Source organism: Rhinopithecus bieti, unplaced genomic scaffold (assembly GCF_001698545.2).
Source record: "Rhinopithecus bieti isolate Rb0 unplaced genomic scaffold, ASM169854v2 scaffold_7580, whole genome shotgun sequence".
In the NCBI taxonomy this organism is placed as follows: Eukaryota; Metazoa; Chordata; class Mammalia; order Primates; family Cercopithecidae; genus Rhinopithecus; species Rhinopithecus bieti.
Window position 1 is genome coordinate 479,877 of NW_016805470.1, and position 20,196 is coordinate 500,072.

Genomic DNA, 20,196 nt, shown 5'->3' on the forward strand with positions numbered 1-20,196 from the left:
CAAATAGTTCCCCTTAGTTGGTGTTGGGGTCTACCCAGTGCCTGTGTACTAGCTAAAGTGCTTAGAGGAACTACCATCCCAGTGCCCTATTGCCTTTTAACCTCCCAAGGCCAGAAAGATGAGGTTTAAGTGAGTCTGGGTTCTCAGACGCAGACAAGATGACTCAGTCAGTGTGCAACCCTGCCTGCTGGTCACCACGGAGACCTCCAAATCTCAGAATCTGCAGTCTTGCCTTCTGTTTCTCTGTGTGCATTTGGCAAACTTTTTAATACTAGCACTTTTGGCAGTGTACTCCAAGGAATCAAATTGTTTAAAACAATATTAAGCAAGTTTTCATGTCTAGGAGCTTTCACAGTAACTGTTTGCTCCACTGCCCTGACTTTCTGGCACACTTGAGATGCAGCTGACATCTCTTTGCAGCAGCACGCTGTCTCAGCCTTAAGCTCTGCTCAGACCCTTTCCCTCAGTCAGTCATACCGTGCTGACTTACTGGGCCTTACATGGGCCTGCCACTTGTTGCTGCAAGAGTGTGTGTGTCTTCCTTGTATAAGTGGGACATGGATTGAGCTTCAGGGACGCAGCATAGAGCCTGTCTCCTGCTGATAACATTCATCCACTTTAAAGGGGAGTCTCAGGCCGGGCATGTGATGCGCGCCTGTAATCCCAGCTATTGGGGAGACTGAAGCAGGAGAATCACTTGAACCTGGGAGGTGGAGGTTGCAGTGAGCTGAGATGGTACCACTGCACTCCAGCCTCAGCAACAGAGAGAGACTCTATCTCCAAAAAAAACAGTGACGATGGGTCTCAGGTTCTGCGAGAAACCTTCGAGGAGGAGGAGGACTCACTGTTGCCCTGTTAGAAAGGGCTGTGGTCCATTGGGCTGAAGTCTGCCTGCCTCCAAACACTCTTTGGCCTGATTTCCCTCAGCGCCAGCCACACAAGTTGTACTTCTCACCTGTGCTGATGGCGCCCTGTTGAGAGGATCATGTGCCGCTGTCCAGTTAGTTTTTGCCTTAATAAATAAGGGACCAACAAAGGGCTTCTTACTTCTCAGTATTCTTTGTGCCCTGTTCCTTTCTCAGAATCTGAATGGTGTATTATCCTACCATTAAAAAAATGCCTGGGGCCAGGTGCAGTGGCTCACGCCTGTAATCCCAGCACTTTGGGAGGCCAAGGCTGGCGAATCCCCTGAGGTCAGGAGTTCAAGACCAGCCTCATCAACATGGTGAAACCCTGTCTCTACTAAAAATACAAAAATTAGCCGGGCGTCATGGCACACGCCTGTAATCCCAGCTACTCGGGAGGTTGAGGCAGGAGAATCGCTTGAACCTAGGAGGTGGAGGTTGCAGTGAGCTGAGATTCTGTCATTGCACTCCAGCCTGGGCGACAGAGTGAGACTCTGTGTCCAAAAAAAAAAGAAAAAGAAAAAAAAATGCCTGGGATATACATTGAACTTCCCAGCCTTCAGGGGCTTTGCAGAACCTGTGCATCCTTGGGGTTAGAAGGAGTCCAGATTAAGAACCCCTGTGCTGGCCCCAACTCCTTTATTTGGCAGGTGAAGAAATGAAGTCTCCAGAGGGGAGTAGGGAGAGAGCTAGAGAGGCCTGGAACCAGGTTTCCCACCTTTACTCTTAGCACTAGGCAAGATCCTTCATCTTCCTGTGTTTCACTTCAGTGCCTCTTAGTAAGTTGCCTCCTGGGAGCACATTCCTGTGATTGCATCTGTGCTGTTATAGCCTGGGCGACCGTCCACGTTTCAGAGAATCCGTGGGACTGGCTTCCTCTGGATACACTTAAGTAGGTGAACAGAATTTGGAAGATGGCTGCAGCGGGTGGCTAGGTAAAGGGTGGACCCCTGCTGAGCACGGGCTGGTGCTCAGTTACTTTTGTAGGGCTGCCCCAGCCACCTCTTTAAACAATCCGTATGTTTTGAATGTGGCATATGGGAGTCCTCCACCAGCCCCACCATACCTGGCAGCACCCCAGCCAGGACTCCACCTCCTGGACCACTTGTTAGCTAAAGAGACTTGTAGGATGTATTTGCCATTTTACAAATGGTTGGGTCTGGAAAGAGGCTTTGTGCATTTTAACATCTTGGGCAGGGCATTGTGGCTCACACCTGTAATCCTAGCACTTTCGGAGGCCAAGGCAGGAGGATCACTTGACCCCAGGAGTTCAAGACCAGTTTGACCAACATGGCGAAACCATCTCTACTAAAACCAGAAAAATTAGCCGGGCATGGTGGTGCGCGCCTGTAGTCCCAGCTACTCAGGAGAGTCACTTTGAACCCAGGAGGCGGAGGTTGCAGTGAGCTGCACTCCAGCTTGGGTGACAGCAAGACTAATAAGACTAATTAGCTGGGCATGGTGGCATGCACCTGTGGTCCCTACTCAGAAGACTGAGGTGGAAGGATCACTTAAGCCAGGGAAGTCAAGGCTGCAGTGAGCCAGGATCATGCCTTTGCACACCAGCCTGACAAAGCAAGGCCCTATCTCAGAAAAAAGAAAAGACATCTTGGGAAGTCCATAGCTTCAGACTAAATCACAGTGTTCCAATCATAATTCTACTCTTCTCATTAACCTCTTACCATATCTAACTTAGACTCAGGGGACACATTCTGAGGCCGGGCCTGCTCCAAATAGCCACACTTGGCTTTCAAGGACCCCCTCCACGTAAAACAGATGTATTTGCCGAAGTTGGCCGTCTTCTTCCCCTTGAAAGAAGGCCTCCTGTTGAGAAGTCAGTAAGGGGAGGAGCAGTGGAGAGAGCTGAAATCTAGACAGGAGCCCCCTGATAGTGTAACTGATAGGCTATGTAATGTCAGGAAAATCTACAATCCCTCCATGCCTTATTTCTCCCACCCAGCTCTGAAGGTGTGAGAGGGGAGCAGCACCCTGTAGCATGGTAGAAAAATAGCATGGGCTTCAGACTTGGACACAGTCCCAGCTCTGTACCTTACCAGCTGCTGGAGTTTGGAGAAGTGGCCCAGCTCTCTGAGCATCACTGTCCGCACCTGGCTTGCTGGGATTTTCAGTGGGAACATGTGCAGAGCACTTGGCAGTGACGCAGGAACTCAACCAAAGGCAGAGATTTTTTTTTTATAATCGTGTTTATGTTAAAATCCTATCATGTGGAATGAATGATTCTGTGAAGTTTTATTGCTATGTACTAATTCCCAATTTCTAGCAATCACCTGGTATTTGAGTTCTTCCTAAAAACCCAACACAGCTGCTTGGTCACCTGAGAGACTTAAGCAGCAGACTCTGTCCTGCAGGAAGCTCGGGGTCTAAGATGGTAAGGTTGGAGCACACGACAAGGCTAGTGGGATCTGAGGTCATCAATGCCTTTTCACTGGGCAGGGGGACAGAAGAGTTCCCATAGAGACTGGGCCCTCTGGGAGTGTTTCCTGGGGAAGGCGCATGGAGGGGAACCCAAAGGGTGAGTGCGATCTGAGTGACAGATAGGGGGTGGGAGTTGGAGTAGCCAGACCAGCAGGAGCTGAAGACCCAAAGCAGGAGGGAGGCTGTCACCTCAAGAGAAGATCAACTTGAGGCCAGGCATCTGGTATGGAATTTTTGCCCTAGCAAGTGACTGCGGTGAGGTTTTGTGAGTTTGGTTATGTATTTTTGGATGTGATTTGCAGCCGCGGTTGTACTTACTAAGGTGCCTCCTGTGCACCTCACTCTGCCTGCTATGTATATTATCACTGGTCTTTGTGCCCGGCAAAGTAGACATTTCCTTATTTTAGGCTGAGCAAACTGAGGCTCGGGGAACCCTGACTTGGTGAAGGTCAGCTGGGATGTAAGTTTTGGATCTTCCTACTCCAAAGCCCATGCCTTGAGAGAACACCACCTCCGAGCCACGCTCCTCTGCATCTGGGGCCTGCCCCTGGATATCTACCTGTGGGTGAGCTGCCTTAGTTTGGTCTCCTGGTCAGGGCTCAGATGTCGTAAGGCGTGGACCTGTGATCTTCTGGGTTGTCACGGAGCACTGCGAAGCTCCTGTGGTATATGTTGTTATAATCTCTGCCCTCCTGCTCCTCTTTTTCCTAACATCTTGCTCCTTCTGTATATCTGAAGACTGAAAACAGTGTTACCCATTTGCACTCCCGTTCTTTCAACCCTGACAACGGGCACATTCACAGCACAGTCATCCCTGTTTTTGCCCTACTTTAAGCACCACAGTTGGGAGCTCAGCCTTAGGGGAATGATGCATCAGAAAGTGTGACTCCCTGGCCTCGGTGCCTCTGACTGATTGGAAGAGACATTCGTGCTGGGGCCACCGAACCCCCCAGGGCTGGCATGTTGATGTCTGAATGTGAAAAGTCAGATGCTTTGGTGTATTAAACAAGTGAAGAATGACTCATTTGGAAGCTAACCCCACTTAGAGGAAGGGGAGGACTGCCCTCGGTGACCCTGACAGATGACTTTCCCTCTGTGCATCTGTGAGACCTGCTTGCTCCACAGCACGATATGCTGAAAATTAATAACCTGAGCCTCAGTTTGCTCATCTGTAAGATGAGGATAATTCTTACATGGTCCTTGGGACAAATGAGGTATTGCGTATTAAGCTTGCATGGCGGCTGGCATGTCATGGGCATCGTTAGCTTCAGTGATAATACCGCTACACAGTGATAATACCACTACACAGGGCTGCGGGCGAATTCAGGGAAGAGTGAATTCTTGGCTAGCTACCCAGTAATACCCCACTTTGAGTTTATACTGTGCCTTAGTCTATGAGTATGCCAGTGGGATGACTTTGTTTTCTATTAACTAGATCTGAGAGGCAGGATAGAAAGAGAAAACTGGCCTTTGGGTTTGAAGTCCAGTCTGTGATACCCTAAGAACCAAAATGATCATTAACATGAATGACGGCAAGATGGATCTTACTGAATGCCCCACCCTGTGTCAGGTGCCATGACAGGCAATTTACTTGAAGAATTCTTCAGTCTTCACAGCAGGCCCCTGAAGAGGAAAGAGTTCCATGCCCATTTTCTAGTTTAGGAGAAGGAGACTCAGATCAATAACCCCTTGTCTCCAGCAGAGCTTGTATTTGAACCAGGACTGTCTGCCGTGGAGCCTGTGCTCTTCCCTGAGAGAGCACTGGAGTGAGGATAAACCTCGTGGTTACCAGACTTCCTTATTTCCTAAGACGGGGCAATTTTAAAAACTGGGGAGGCAGGTCCGGGAGGGAAGCAATTTTTAAAACCATTCGTACTTTCATCATCATTTCATCAAAGAAATGACGTTTTAGGCCGGGCATGGTAGCTCATGCCTATAATAATCCCAGCACTTTGGGAGGCCAAGGCAGGAGGATTGCATGAACGAAGCCAGGAGTTTGAGACCAGCCTGGGTCACGTAGTGAGACCCTGTCTCTACAAAAATAAAAATTAAATCTAGCCAGGTGTCATGTGCCTGTAAATCTTACAGGTGGCATGTGCCTGTAATCCCAGCTGCTCAGGAGGCTGAGGCAGGAGGGTTGCCTGAGCCCAGGAATTTAATGCTGCAGTGAGCTATGGTTGCGCCACTGTACTCCAACTTGGATGACAGAGTGAGACCCTGTGTCTTAGAAAAGAAAGCAAAAGGTAATGACATTTTGACACTAATAAAGTAGGAAGGCCATCCTTTTAGAGTAAGGGATAATCACCAAGGTATTCTGTGCCTGCAGGCTGAGGAGTAGGGGAAGGAGGTGAACACATGAGCCATCGTTGTCTCCAGCCCCATCCTCCTGTGCATGTTCCCCTCAGATCTCCCAGGCTTCTGCTCTCCCAGCTGCTAATGGCCTTCGTGAGAGTAGTTTCTCAGTCTCCTTAAACAGACCAGACACCTGCCTGACTGGCAGAGGAGCTTGCTGGAAGACTGTTCACTGCCTCGTTGGCACCATGTCCCCCTTTGTCCCCTGAGCACTAGACCTGTGTACCGGCACGTAAGCCTTCCATGAGTCTTTTTCTGAGTGAGTCTATTTATAAATGAAGGGATTAGATGGGTTTTAAACTCCACTTAAGCTCTTCTTGTCTTCTCTAGGAAGGGATTTTACATCGTTACATGTGAAAAGCAGGGGCTTTGGAGTGAGACTGCCCTGAGTTAAACCCTTTTCTCTACCACTTACTGGCTATGAGGCTGTTCTCTCTTGAGCTTCAGTTTTCTCATCTCTAAGACTAGGGGGACAATAACCCCTACCTCTTAGGGTTGCCGGGGTGAAATGAGGCAATGGATGTAAAACACTCGATCCTTTAACAGTGATTGGAAAGCAATGTTACTTTATGAGATTGTTCCCTATAATGTAGTTAGAACTTGCACATACGACTGCTCAGTAAGTGATTGCTGTTATGCCAGTTAGAAATAAGAAGGTGGGATGCACTGAGAGAACTTGGTCCAAGAGCTGAAATGAGGAAGGTAAGGATGCATAGCACGTTTTCCCAGGTCATTGGCACCTTCCACCCCCAGGATCATCTCAGATGCAAGCTGTTGGAACCATTGCTGAGCCAGCTGTGGAAGCACTGATTGAAGACCGTCATAGTGCAGAAACTTTGGGTAGTGAAGCTGGAAAACTTTGGATTAAGTGCTGGTTCTACTGCTCAGCAACTCTGGTGTGGGGCAAGTTGCTCCATGTCTCTGGGCCTGTTTTCTTGTGAAAACTGGCCAAATCCCTCCTCACAGTAATCATGGAAGGGCACTACGGATGTCAGTTGCAGGTTTATCACATCACTGCTTTTCATTATGCTTAGCAGGTGTGACTTTTGCCCTCAAGGAGCGGGCTCTGGTCCGAGGTCGGGGTTCCACAGAGAGGGATAAGAAGAGCCCCGGTAGAAGCTGGTAGCCTGGCAGTTAGGCACAGCCTGAGCGGTCAGGGAGCTGAGATGTGGCATCTGCTAGGATGAAGCACGACAAGCCTAAGGCCTCTCCAGGGGCCCACTGGGACTGAGACCTACACCCTTTATTGTGCCCACAGGTACCTGGGAGGGTCTGCTGCTTAAACTCAGAACCATGTGGTCTGAGCCATTCCTGTTCATAGCTACAGAAAGTGCCTCCATTACCGTCGGTGAGCTTACTGTGCTATTAGCTCCCTGGGAAAAGTGCTCTTTCTGTGATGGCAGACGGGAAAAGAACCCCAAGCCAAGATCCTCTCCCCAGTGGAGAGCCCTCTTCTTTTCCTTCTTTGTGCCCACAAGAGCGAACCAGACTCAGACCTGTAGGCTGTTCTGAGGTGTCCAACAGGAGGACCAGAGCCAGTGCCAGAGCTAGAGGGAGCAGGGAGGAGCCTTTGGGAAATGTCAGCTTCGCTTCCTGGCGTGGGACCCAGTGATTACAGTGGTCATTACAAGCTGGTGTCTGAGGAGTTCTTGCAGAGTGCTGTGCTGTTGGTCTGACCTGCAGTCACACTGTGTTCTGCTAGTTTATTATGTAAAAAGGAACCCCTGGTTTCTGAACCTGCCTCCTTGCCAACACTGCTTTTTAGCTGCTACGTGCTACCTTCCTGATGATGGGCATCCTTTTCAGGAGATCGTCCGCAGGGAGGGAGGAAAGGAATGCCGGAAAGTCATAACTGGTCCCAAAGATTATTTTAGCACATCACATGTGGCTGTATAATTTCTCGTCGTATTTCACAAGGTCTTAATGTCTCAGATGGTAAGGGCCTACCCTATATACCCTCTTCCTCCATCTTCAGGTTGATCTGCTGTGTCTATGGAGAGCACGGAGAGAAAGCAATAGGCATGCTAAATAGAGCTAGAGTTTGAGATGGCTGCTGAATCATCAGGGAATATGTTTATGATGATTTTCTTTTCCAAGTCAAAACTGGGATACAAGACCCACTAGTGGATTTTTTTTTTTAGGGGAATTAACAGACCAAGGAATAGAAGCAGCAGAGTGAAAGACTGGGCCAGAGAAATCCTGTATTTTCTTTCCAGATCAGCCACACCCACTTTCTGGGTCACCTGCTCCTTGGGCTGGTAGAGCAGGGAGTCACACAGTCTAACCTCACATTTGGCAATGTGGAAGCTCTCCTTTGTCCACTGGGCATGGAAGAGTCCAGACGAGACCCCATATCTGGACCTCTCTATTGGAGCTGCCGGCTTTTCTTGTTCTTTGAAGTACCCTATTTTCCTATTAAAAGTGAAATGTGACATTGGTGTGTGTTCAGTATTAAAATCAGAAGTGGGGGAAGAGGAAAATCCAGTCACAACAAGCACAACATTTTGGTGTATTTCTTGTCAGATTTTCCTACACTGGGGGGTTTGTGTTTTTACATAGTTATGGTCATGCTGTGTGCTACACAACTTTGCAGCCTACTCTTTTCCACCTACCCCAGGGAAGTGCTTTTGTCATAATCTTCAAAATGTCACGCAATGATCTCATTTCCTCTGTAGTATATCAGTGAGTTGAAGGATCATTGGCCTACTTAATCCTTATTTTTGGACTTGTGAGTTATTGCCTTGTAATTTAAATATTTCAGTTAACTTCTTTATCCATAAAGTTCTTTTCATATTTAGGTTTATCTGTTAAGCTTGGCTTTCAGGAGTGGAATTTCAGGGAGCCACCAGTCTAAACACCTTTGAAGCCCTGAAAACAGTGCCAGACTACCTTCCAGAAGCTTTTCCCCTCCTCCAGCAGTGTGGGGGCCACCCTCGCCAGCCGGAAACACTTTTAATGGTTGCATGGCTGAAAATCATGGCCTGTTCAGATTTAACACGTTTATATTCTCTGGTTGGGGACAGTTGGCTAGGAAGGGGTGGACTCATTGAGTATGTTCGTAACTGCTATGGGCCAGGAACCTGAGTCATTCCACTCAGACCTCAACCAAGAACCCCCAGTGGTCAGAGGAAGAAACTAAGGCCAACAGGCAGTAAATTATCCAATATTGTCCTATCCTGCTGCCTATTGGGAGGACTAGCCAGGTCCCTTCCCAGGAGCTGAGGACAACGAGCTGGTGTTGTCAGACTGTGCAGGTGGCAAGTCATGGCAGCCATGGTGCTGGCTCTGCCTCACAAAGGAAGCCACTGGGGGATTGCACGCACCAAGACTTGTCTGCTTTGGTCATTCAGGCTGAAAACAGGCACTTTGAAAACTCCTAGATGGGCCAAGGTAGGTGGATCACTTGAGCCCAGGAGTTCAAGACCAGCCTGGACAATATGGCAAAACCTCGTCTCTACTAAAAATACAAAAATTAGCCTGGTGTGGTGGCATGTGCCCTGTAGTCACAGCTACTCAGGAGGCTGAGGTGGAAGGATCGCTTGAGCACAGGAGTTCAAGGCAGCAGTGAGCTGTGATCAAGGCACTGCACTCCAACCTGGGTGACAGAGCAAGACCCTGTCTCAAAAAACCTCCTAGATGATTCCATGTGCAACCAGGCTGGAGCACTGTTGCCCTAGATGGCCCGCCCTGCCCAGGACAGTGCTATACTTAGCATTGATCCAATAGCTCAGAGCGGGGACTGCCCAAGACTAATCTCTGTGGGCCCTTGTATTCTCGGCCTCCAGTAGAATAAGCCACTGAAGGACAGACTTCTTGTCTTATACCTGAGGCCTGGCACTAAGGCAGTTTCCAAATAATAGCCAATACTAATAGGATCAGGCACTCTTCTTGGTTTTACGTTTGTTTAATCTTCATAATAGCCTGTGACGCAGTTACAGATGTGAGACCAGGGAACAGAGGACTTAAATTCCTCACAGTCAGGTGGAAGCTCCTGTTTGCTCAGTCACCCGTTCTGGCTCCAGAGCCCTCATTCTTAACCCCCACAGTGCACTGCAGCAGACAGTGCAGCCTGGTCCAGCCCTGCCCCTGGGTATGGGATTCTGGCCCTTCTTATGACCTTAGCAGGTAGCCTGGTTTGGATTCTCAGAGGCCTGAGCTTCACTCTTCTCTTCTGTAAAACAGGATTACTGAACCTGGAGAGGGTTGCTGTGGCATTGATAACCAAGCACAATGAGTCACAGAGAATGGGGAAGAAAGCATGGGTGGAAGCAATGCTAGCAGGGTCTGTGGGGATAGACTCTCCAGGGTGGGCCCTGCGATGTCTTGCTCCTAATAGTACGGGGAAGCCAGGATTCACGATTGGTTTGACAGCTAGAGCCAGCATGCTTGGGTTCCCAGCTAGCGTCTGCCCCTTGGTCAGTGTGACCTTTGGTAAATTACTTAACCTGAGCCTCAGTTTCCCTATCTGAAAAATAAGCATGTGTGTCTAGACCAGGGAGGTTGTGAAGCTAGATTTACCCTATCTATTTAGAGCTCTGCCCCACAGAGCCCAGCACACACAACTTCAGTGTTCCTCTGGGTTGGGAGCTGGTGCCCAGGCCTGCTGACCAATGTCCCCTCCTTACCCACTTTCTGTCTTCCAGGTCGATTCCTCGGGACCCACAGTCTCACCACGTCTCCTACAGAGGACGGCAGAGGGTACAGGTGGTGGCTTGGCCGGTTGGCGATCTCCCGACAGCTGGATCTCCGGCAATGTGAAGCTTTTGTTTGGGTTTTCCCGCTTCTTTTTAGTTTTGCTTTCTTTTTTTCTTTTTCTTTTTTTTTTCCCCCTCTTTTCTTTTTCTTTTTTAATTTAAACCATTGAGACTTCAGAAGAGCAGGAAGCAATGCTGTGGACAGGCACCAATTTCTTTAAAGAAATTCAGTGTGGACAAGGCATATGTATAAATTTCAGTTTTACTTTTTATTAGGGGTTAGGGAGCTATTTTTGGTTTTGTCCTTCACTTTCCCTCTGTCTTCCTCCTTTATCCTTCTCTCAAGTTCTACTTATGACACCTCACTTCCCCAGAGAAGGCCTGCCTCCCTATAGGGAATCTGGGGGTTTCTCCTGGAATGGGGCATGAGGACACAAGGAGGCCTCTGGGCCACGCCTCCCTACCAGATGCAGGAACTCCCGGACTCCTTGGTGGGCTGGCCCTGGCTCGCCCTTGGGCCTCGGAGATGATGAGAGGCGAAGAACCACCTGGAAGAGGAAGGCCAGGGCTTGGCCAGGAGAACTAAGAAGGTCTCAAGTCCAGGCCTTGTTCTGTTTAAGCTATTGAGAGCCCCAGGCCACACCAGGACTTACAGTGGTGGGATCCATTCCTCCTCCGCCCTGTGTTGCAGGGAACGGGGAGGGAGGGGTGGAGGGTGACCATCTCGCACTGGCTGGCGGTGGGGCAGCCATCCCAGCGCTGTAAGCCTGCCTTTCTGTTGGGAAAAACTGTTGTGCCAAACTGTGTGGAACACAGCTGGGTCTTCAGCAGGCATCTGTCACTGCCATGAGGTCAGCACTTCTCACCTAACTGCCTCCTGGATTGTCATCTTCCCACATGTGTCCCGTAGTGTCCACGTGTCACAGAGACGGCCTGAGGCCCTCAGATCTGGTTGTGACTTTGCCATGATAACAGGGTGTCCTGAACTGGCTGCCATTGTCGTGTCCTCACAGTGAAGGGCGTGCCCTGTGTGCCGGGTCCGTGGTATCATATGCGGTGACACATAATGTCAAGCGCCATTTCCCTCACCCCTGGAAACTTACTGTTAGGTGCCTGCTCTCAGTATAGACGTATCCAATGGGAAAACAGCAGACCTGCCCAGAGCAGGGAGGTGTCGTGGGACTGGGTAGACCCCTGCAGCGTTAGGCCCGCAAATGGGCCCCCACCTTCAGGCTTCCCCAGCCGTGATGCTTCAGCCCGCCACCCATGCCTATCTGCTGCAGCCATCCTTGCACTCTGCAGCGACACTCGCACCTCCCTAGGGGAAGCCTCCCTCCCCCTGGGCTGCTGCTCTGAACCCATCTGCTCTCCCCCTGCAAGANATCTGGTTGTGACTGCCATGATAACAGGGTGTCCTGAACTGGCTGCCATTGTCGTGTCCTCACAGTGAAGGGCGTGCCCTGTGTGCCGGGTCCGTGGTATCATATGCGGTGACACATAATGTCAAGCGCCATTTCCCTCACCCCTGGAAACTTACTGTTAGGTGCCTGCTCTCAGTATAGACGTATCCAATGGGAAAACAGCAGACCTGCCCAGAGCAGGGAGGTGTCGTGGGACTGGGTAGACCCCTGCAGCGTTAGGCCCGCAAATGGGCCCCACCTTCAGGCTTCCCCAGCCGTGATGCTTCAGCCCGCCACCCATGCCTATCTGCTGCAGCCATCCTTGCACTCTGCAGCGACACTCGCACCTCCCTAGGGGAAGCCTCCCTCCCCCTGGGCTGCTGCTCTGAACCCATCTGCTCTCCCCCTGCAAGAAGGGGCAATGCTCTTGTGTTTTCCCTGTCTGGATTTGCCTGGCCACTCCGAACGCTTTTCACCCCATTATGGCCACATAGTATAGGGCCTCTGGGGAGGGGGAAGGGAATCCTTTTGTGTTCGTTTTTGTTTTTTGTTTCACCTAAACCAGCATAGGATTGATAGGGGAGACGGTTGAAGGGCATTTCCGTTTCTATGTGACCAAGGCAGGGGCCTTTCCCTGCTAAACAGCAATCCTTTGGCCCTGAGAATTTGAGAGAGAACAGTGCATCAGGCCAGGCTCAGTAATGTTTGCTCACATTCTTTCAGCCTTCTCTCACCCCCTTAACACCAAGCTTTCTTCCTTGTGAGCGGAAGGTTGACTGCTGTTAGCAGGATCCCACAGGTGATAACCAGGCCCTTCCCTTCCTGGGCCAAAACCCATTGTGACTGCCTGCCTGTCCTGTCTCTGACTTCTCAGGCAGCCTCCTGAGTGCACTGAGTTGTAGCCGAGAGGATGGGAACAGCAGCGTCCCCTAATTGCAGTGCATGTTCCCTCTCTGCCCGCCACCCTGCCTTCTCTTGGGGGCAGCTGTCTCTTTGTACATGAGCAAATGGGAAAAACAGTCCCCAAACCCAGCACACCTGTCCCTGGCTACAGCCCACGCCGTAACATCCCTAGTGAGGCTCCAGCCTAATGAGCCCCTTATTTTCTTTTTCTTCCCTCCCCAGATCCCGTAGCTCTAACTAAATAATAAGTTCTTGGAGCCGTCGTGCTTCCCCTTTGTTATTTTTCTTGCTATCAGAATAGCAAGAAACAGCACCCCTGTAGGTGTCGGGTGGGCAGCCTGGTAGGGGTCACCAGCCTCCATGCCCCCTCATCTTCTGGTTCTTGCTTAGTGGCATGACCTCTTTCCGTAGCGTAAATGCAGGCCAGCTTTTTAGCCCCAAGTGCCTGCCCCTCCTTCTTATCTCTCCCCTGCTTTCTCAAACACTTGCCCACCTCGGGCACTCAGCCGACTCCTCCATGATGAGAGAACTGGCCATGGCTCAGCCCCAGGTAGCACCTGTAGTCTTCTCAGTGCCACTCTTCCCCTGTCCCCTTGTGGATCGGCTTCCGCTCGCTGTCACGTCCCCACTCCTGCGTCTTCACTGGGTCTCAGGCTGTCAGCAGCTCTCTGGTGCGTCAGCTCAGCACCGCCAAGTTTGTAGGACCTGCCCAAGTTCTAGGAGTTTTCAAACCTCAAAACGGCAGTCACTCATTCTCCTTGGGTCTGTGGCAAGGATAGCCCATTGGAGTGGGGCTCTTGACCTCGGCTGTTAGGGATCTCAACTTGGTTTTCCCATCAGAAGAATCAGCAGGACAGATTGTAGTGCCTTATTCCATTGTCCTCCCCTGACCAGGCCTCCTGGCTCAGCTGGAAGTGCGTGGCTTCTTTCTCCCTATCTATGTCCTCTGTCACTTGCTCTTTCACTGTCTCTCATACCCAGAGAACCACGGGGGAGGGATCACCCTCTCACCCCGCACACCCTCTTCCTGAGGCCCGTAGCCAGGTCCGCATCTCCCCACCACCACCAGGGCACTCACTTGCAGCTATAGCCCAGGACAGAAAAACTGTGCTTTGGACAGGTGCACACTCTCTGCCTCTTACCTCTAGCCAGGAGGATGCCTCAGTCTGTTCATTCGAGACTGGCCCCATCTGAACCCTCTCTGGGCACTGGGGACTAAGGTTGCAGGCCTTAGCCTCGTCTCATCCCAGAGGCATTGGGTCAGGAGAATGGGAATTTTTTTCCTCCCACCTGGACATAGTTTGCCCCTGTGGCTGCCTTTCTGAGGGAGTATATTAAATGTTTACTTAAGAAACACCCTGTTTACAGTCAGAGGAGAAACACCCAACACTGGGTGGAGATTTGACTCTGGACAGGGCCTGGCCTCCTTAGTGGCACTGCCAGGGGGGCCCCAAAGTGAATGAGGGCAGAGGTGCCCCGGGCAGGGGCAAACGCCCTCCACTCCCTCTGCTCCCGACCCTGTGGTGCTAGGACCACTCCCCGCCTTCCTCACGGCCTCCTCGCGCTGCACATTCCCCACCTCCACATTCCCTTCCTCCAAGATCTCAGCTCCTTAACATATCAGTTGTCTCCTAGCCTAGAAAACCAGTGTTTGGAGCAATAAGATGATTATTTTTGCTTGAATCTTTTTCTAAGAGAAGGAAAAGAGCTGGCATTGTGGGAATTTTCTTTTTATGCTGTTAGCTGTTTACCTTCTTAGAAGACATCTTAATAGGATGGATGTCTGGGTTTTAGCCTTGGGGTATCTTTTGGAAACTTAGAAAAGCAGGAGTCAGGCTGCCACCCCCTAAGGAGGGACCCTAACTTTCTGCCCTTGCCTGGTTCCATATGGCTCCTTCCAGCCCTGCCCACCAAGTGCTGCTCCCACTCGCCATCCTGCCCATGCGCCCCTCTTCCCCCAACATCTGGGGGCGCTGGTGGCACTTACTCTAGGTGGGTCTCAGACTATCCCTCCCCTTGACTGGTTTTCCCTCCTAGGCCTGTCTGGCAGCCCCCAGACAGACATAGCTCCTGGGAGTCTCAGCCCTGGCAAACTTGGAAGAGCCAAACTGACATTTTTTTAGCTCTTCAGGCCACTGGGTTTTGGAGGCAGAAATCCAGAGATACTGGCTCTGCCAAGCTGTCATACTGGGCTGTGGCACAGCCTTCGAGACAACACAGGTGCATCTCTGATCCTGCCCTACCTAGGCTTCAAGGGGCTTCTGTCTGGAGAAACACCCTCAAAGGGTAACCAGTAGGTGTGACATTGAATTGGCCAGTGTTAGCATCTACAGCCGTCAAGAGATGAGTCCGTTGCCGTTGCCTGCCCAAGGGCCCCCTAAGATTACAGACAGTATCAGCAGGGAGGCCGTCCTGGTGTTTTTCTAGGAGAGCCCACAGGAGGAAGGGAGCCTCTTCAGGGGCATTGGAATCTTTTGTGCCAGGGGCTTCTTTTCATCAGAGCCGAGGAGTACATTTAAGAAGTCAGTGACTTCTTAAATATTTGTGTGGGACAGACGAGTGTGAGGGAGGTTTTAAGCCAGGCACAAAGTTAGTTTCAAATACTAGTTAGTAAATCTATTTTTCTTCATTTCCTTTTTTTGCACAGAAGCTGGTAATCTAGGACCTACGTGTGAACAACTTTATATGAGTATTTTTTGTACGTGGTTTACTTGGGTTGGTATGATACATTATATTTAAGTTCCTTGAACACTGTGGATCCCCTGATGTGTATGAATGACTGAGGCTTTGTAAATTAAGGGACGTTTGTGTGAATAAAGTTATTTGATGGGGTCAAAGAAGCCATATGTGATTTGAAAAAGAGTGTTTTGTGGTTTGTTGCCCCTGTTTGGGAGGGTGGCGAGGCCAGCCCATGCTGCAGCCCCCCGTCCCAGCTGGTGGGTGGCGGGAGAGAAGGATCCTTGGCCGCTTCCATGTCCCCGTGCTTGAGGAAGCTGCCTGGTGGCCTTTGACTGGCCTTCCCATTCTACACCAGAGAAACCAGCACTTAGAAGTGCAGGAAGCTGTCTAAAATCGTGCAGCTGCGACTGGGGGATCCTGGATCCAAACCAAACCTGGTCTGCCCTTCCAGGGGGTCCAGGGCCTAAGTAAACATTGTGGGTCCCTCCTCCGGACATCTCAGAAGCCCGCTCAACCCCTCGCCCTGTGGTTCTGCAAGTTCTACCTTTGAGAGAGTTTTAACAAAGAGCTAAAATGGGTGGGCCTCCATACCACAGCAGCAAGGGTGTAAGGATCAAGTTTTGGAAAAGCCTAGCAAAGAAGTCAGTTCCATCAAAGGTCAGAGGTCAGCTCAGTGCCCTGAGGTTGGTAGCATCCATGTCCAAACATCAAAGGGGTCTAATCAAGCCATGCCATCCTGGTTGGGTTGGGAATGGGAAAAAGAGCACATAGCCCATCTCCCTTTCTGCCTGGGCCAACAAAAGCCACATTCCATGAGAACCAGGGACTGGAATTTATGAAAAGCCAGATGTTTTATGACCATCGTACTGCATAGTAGGTGTGATGTGTGCCCCTCTATGCATAAGAAAACTAAAACCCAGAGAAGTCAAGACTACTGGGTGAGTGCCAGGTGGGCTGGGGGAAGAGCTCCTGCCACTTGCCAGCCGGGACAGGTAACTGGGCCTTGCTGAACATCTACTTCCTCAACGACAGTGGGGGTGATGACAGCTAACTTCACACCAGTTGCAGGCTAAACGAGAACCTAATATTAGGCCCAGCACATAGTAGGCCCTCAAATGGTTTTTTGATTTTCCCAGAGACAGGCTTGGGATTCTCCCGGAGTCTGCTGAGCGCTGAGCCCTGACTCCTGGCATCGTGCAGCCTTGGTGGGGCTTCCCAGTCTGGTGAGGGTTAATGTTTGCTGTGGAGCCCGTCATTCGGGGGCTCTCCCAGGGAGACCTGGGAACCCAGGAAAAATAAAACTGCAAGAGGGTGGAGTCAGGACCTAGGAATGTGTGAGTTAGAGGAAGAGATAAGACTGGCTTGCCTAATCTGCGAGTGAATAAACTACATTCCGGGCCCAAGAGTTGGTGTCCAATGGCCGCTGGGGATGGGGCTTCTAGAAAAGGATACTTCTGTCGTTAGCCTGGGCAATAACCTGAAACTTGAAGGACAGCCCACAAATTTGTTTTCTTATTAACAGATTTACCGAGAGAATTCATCTTTTAAAGAGTACAATTCAGTGGTTTTTAGTACACGTACAGAGTTGGGCAGCCATTACACTAGCTAATTCCAGAACATCTCAAAAAAAAAAGTCCATGCCCACTAGCAATCACTTCCTAGTCCCTCCATGTTTTTAATTTCCTTGGGTATATACCAAGCGGTGGAATTACTGGGTCATATAGTCACTGCTTAGCTTTTTGGGACCTGCCAGGCTTTTCCAAAGTGTCTGCACCGTTGTCCATCCCCACCAGCAATGCACTAGGGTTCCTGTTGCCCCACATTTTTGCTATATTGTCCTTTTTATTATAGTCAATTGAGTGGATATAAAGTGGTCACAAGTTGTTATAGACTAGGTCTATGCCATTGTACTACAGGTTAATAACGGATAAGGGGAGAATGGACAGTAGATGCTTTAGACTCTTGATCCAGACACTGATGGATCCAGCAACTGCTGGGGGCATAACCTGTGCCTAGGATGGTTAAAAGAACACAACTGGCTCTGCTCTTTACTGGGTCTTTGAGGCAGGTCACCTTTCTGACTTTATTTTCTCATTTACAAAGTAGTAAATACCCACTTCTCAGGACTAAAGGTTTTTCTTGCAAAATGCTTGGCGGGCACCCCTTCAATGAGCATCTCCTTTCCCTGTGTCCTATGGAGTTAGGGCAGGGTTCAAAGATGAATGGTGAGGAACGTGGGATGTATCACTGTAATACAGGGTCTGAGTGTGTCACCCAGACCCTGGAGGGAAGGATCTGGAATACAGAACCAGGCCAGTGTCCGTGCCAGTGGAAGAAGCTAGACATCTGGGCCCTCACTATCTTCCTCTCCTAAGCCGCTGCTGGCTGTCCTTCCAGCTCCAGCCTCTGCCTTAGTTGTTGGATTAATACCCACTCCCAGCCACCTATTCAGTGCTTCTGAGTCAGACAGGCCTTGCCAGCAAGGAGCTCGTGGCCCACGGAAGGGGAGTCAGAAGACGGGTACATCCTCATATCATGCCAGGTATAACAGAGAGGGAAGCTCCAGGGGCTGTGGAGCGTGGAGAAGGCTCCATTGCAACCCAAGGACCCTCGGGGAGACTTCCGGAAGAGACGAGGTCTAAAGGGCCACACTCAGTCCACCCTGTTGCCTGGCCTAATCCTGCCCCTCTCCAGGCCATGCCACAGCCCCTCAGCCTGCAGTGCCCCCAGACAGACTGCCCACCACCCATTGTTCTGAGGCGTGGTGGGCATGGCGCCATCACCCTCTTCCAGCCTTTCAACTTGGAGAGCTGCAGGGTCTGCTGGCCTCCCAGGGAGTCTTTACCTCATGATGTCTCACCCTGAGAATTCAAAAGAGTTCCTGAGGCATTGAGCTCCACCCCTCAATCCAGTCTCTAACTAACAGATACCATTTTAAATCATCAGAACAGATCATGCTGTGGCACAGGACACTGTAGGCTCCTATTATGCCTAAGATATTCTCCAGACCCTCCCCACTCCATGGCCTCCCAGATCCATTTCCTACCCAGTACCCCCTCAGGCTCTGCCTCCAAGCCATCTTGACCTTATTGCTTAAGCACACAGGACACTTCCATCTCAGGGCCTTCGCACCAGCTGTTTCTGCTACCTGGAATGTGTTCTTTCTTCACTGCCTGATACAGGTCTCTGCTCATTTCACCTGAGAGAGCCTCCCCGCCACCCTTATAAAGAAACACCTTACCATCACCACCTCTTTAGCATGCTTGATTTTTATTTATAGCACTTATCACTAGCAGAAAGATTTATATATTGTATATATACACAAGTGTGTATATGAATCTGTGTGTATGTATGTGAGATAGATGGATAGATACAGATACGCTTAAGCAGTGCCTGAGAAGGCACATAGTAAATGTGTAATATGTATTTATTGCTTGCATATCATATCAGAGCATGCTAGTTCACAACCCCAGTAGAAGAAACTTCCTCGGGTGCCTGCAGCGTAGAGGGCTGTGCCAGGACAGAAATCCAGGCCTCCTGAGCCCTGGCCCACACCCTGTGCCTGGCCTGCAAATTCTCTTCTTTCCTGAGGCTTAGTCACAGTCCACTTCATTCCCGCCAACCCCTGATTAGGAATGAAACCAGCTACTTGAGAAGGAAATCACCAGATGTGAATGATGGTATTATTGGGCTTTGATTTTTTTCATCTGGAAACAGGGGTCAGCGAACATTTTCTGTGAAGGGTCAAAAAGCAAATATTTTAGGCTTTGCAGGCCATAGGGCCCCTGCTGCAGCTCCTCAACTCTGCTGTCCTAACACACAGCAGCCATAGACACCATGTAAACAAATGAGCAGGGCTGTGTGCCAATAGAGCTTTATATTTATGGGCACTGACATTTGGATTTCACATAGTTTTCACCAAATTGTCACAAAATATTATTCTGTTTGCCTTCAACCATTTAAAAAATGTGAAAACCACACACCTAGAGTGGTCCAGGGCTTGATCTTGAGTGCTGGCTTCTGGACAGCATGGCCCATGACAGATAGATTGGGCTCAGGGACTAGTCCACGTGTCAGGTCCACAGGGGGAAGGAGAGGCCATGTGCACGTTGGTGATGGGCAGGCCCAGAGGTTCTGCTTCATCTCCAGCTGATCCCTTGGCCACAGCTCTGGGTCTGTGGGAGGGAAGTACAGTGTAGGGAGATGGGCATCACCCACCATCTGGCGTGTCCGTGACCTAGAAGCAGCAAAGTACAAAACAGTAATTGGAAAAGGAGTCAAAATACCTGAATCCAGATCCATCATGGCCTCCTACCAACAGTGTCAGAAGTGGCAAGTTACCTCCTGAATCTAACAGCGTGGCGGATTCTGTAATCAGAGGGGTTTGACCTCTGCGTTACTACTTAGTCTTGTGACCTTGGCCATGTTACTTTCCGAGCCTATTTTCTCATTTATAAAATGGCACTACAAGTACCCACTTCACAAATTTTTCTGAGAATGAATGAGCTAGTGCATATATACTACATAACACAATACTTGGCATGCAGTAAATTATTCATAAATATTATCTATTGATAGTATTTTTTAAAAACTAGAAAGACATCCTGTGAAGTGCTTCTCGAATAGAAGGGCTCCAACTTCAAATGACGTTAAGGAATACTGTGTATTTCATTTCCTTCCTAGAAGGTGCCGATGTATGCTGACCGCCCTGAGAAGCTCTGCAATAACCCGGTTTCTCAAGCTTCTTGGATCCGTGATGCTTCTACATTGAACACCTATTAACATCTTCTAATTCTAGTGTTTTGGGGGAAATGCTTCAGAGCCCAC

At 50.0% G+C, this 20,196-nt stretch overlaps 1 protein-coding gene across 1 annotated transcript in view; it reads left to right on the top strand.

Moving 5' to 3' along the window:
- Window positions 1–11,749, top strand: part of STK35 (serine/threonine kinase 35) — a 44,244-nt gene extending 32,495 nt beyond the window's left edge. Inside the window, exon 4 of the mRNA XM_017872539.1 lies at window positions 10,337–11,749. The gene's annotated coding sequence lies outside the window, so the exon portion shown is untranslated. The remainder of the gene's footprint in view (window positions 1–10,336) is intronic.
- Window positions 11,750–20,196: the final 8,447 nt, after the last annotated feature.